Source organism: Nannospalax galili, unplaced genomic scaffold, assembly GCF_000622305.1.
Source record: "Nannospalax galili isolate Female #2095 unplaced genomic scaffold, S.galili_v1.0 scaffold1287, whole genome shotgun sequence".
NCBI classification, from domain to species: domain Eukaryota; kingdom Metazoa; phylum Chordata; class Mammalia; order Rodentia; family Spalacidae; genus Nannospalax; species Nannospalax galili.
Window position 1 is genome coordinate 1,635,058 of NW_008357051.1, and position 1,214 is coordinate 1,636,271.

The following is a 1,214-nucleotide window of genomic DNA, read 5'->3' on the forward strand; positions in this document are numbered from 1 at the left end:
GTCTGGAAGTCCCTTGGGCCACCCTGGCCAACAACTCAAAAGAAGGTATCTCTTATCTGGCATTGTTGCTTGTTATGTAGCCTTTAGCTATACATGTGGATGCTTAAAAAATTATATTGGCCCCTTTAATCTTTGGTTATACTTTCCTTTTGGGTATTTAAGGCCATACAGTTGGCCCAGATAAACCAATTTATTTTTACTCTTAAGGTCGTTTGAGGATCTGTTCCTCAGTGGTCACATGGGCTTGGGAGAAGCCCCTGGCTCCTTTCTTTGACCAGTTCTGCCTATGTGAAGATAAGTCAAAGGTCCTGCTCGACCATGGCTGGCTTTGCTTGGAAGCATGGAGGAAATTATTCCTCTGTGTTTAACTTCCTCTTTGTAGACTGGACACTGGTTCGTGTCCATCTTGTGGGGTCTCCTCAGCCTCTCTGATCAAGAGGACAGGTGACCCACCACAATTACAGGACATTTTGGGAGATGCCATAGTCCCCTGGAACTACTCAACCTAGGAGGGCAAGGAGCAAAAACTGTCCTTTAAGTCCCTGTGACCAAATTAGTATAGGCCTCAAAGTATGTCTGTTAAACATCCAAGAAGGTTAGTTCCACCAGTCTGGTACTTTTAATTACTGTGTGTCATGTAGATACATCTTGGGCAAAGATCAGTTCTCAGATAAACCTTACCTAGACATATATTTCTTGATCTGCTATGTATAATTTGACCATAGGTTGTTATCACTAATAATATGGTTCCCTCTGGTGTTTGAAACTAGCTAGGCATTATTTATCTCTCACATTGTCTAACCCCTCCATCATGGCTTCCCCATTTAAAGTGCCACCACTTCCCCTATTTCTCCCTTAATAATAACCTTCTCCTGTGGTCCCACCTCTCTTGAGCTCCTTCTTTCCCTTTATCCCCAAGGTTCTTTGTATAACCTCCCTCCCTCCTCCCCTTAAAATAACCCCATTTTTATCCATATCTCCCTTATTAATGCCTGTTTCCTACTGTTCTTATCTTTCAGATTCTTTCTTTTCCTTTACCTACCTGAGTTACGTCTGGATACATACTCACTTATAAGAATTTGGTGCTAGGATCCACATATGAGAGAGAACATAGGTTGTTTTATGGTTGTTTTTTCTGAGTCTGTGTTACTTTACTTAGTATAATAGTTTCTAGTTCCATCCATTTACCTGAAAATTTCATGATTTCATCTTTC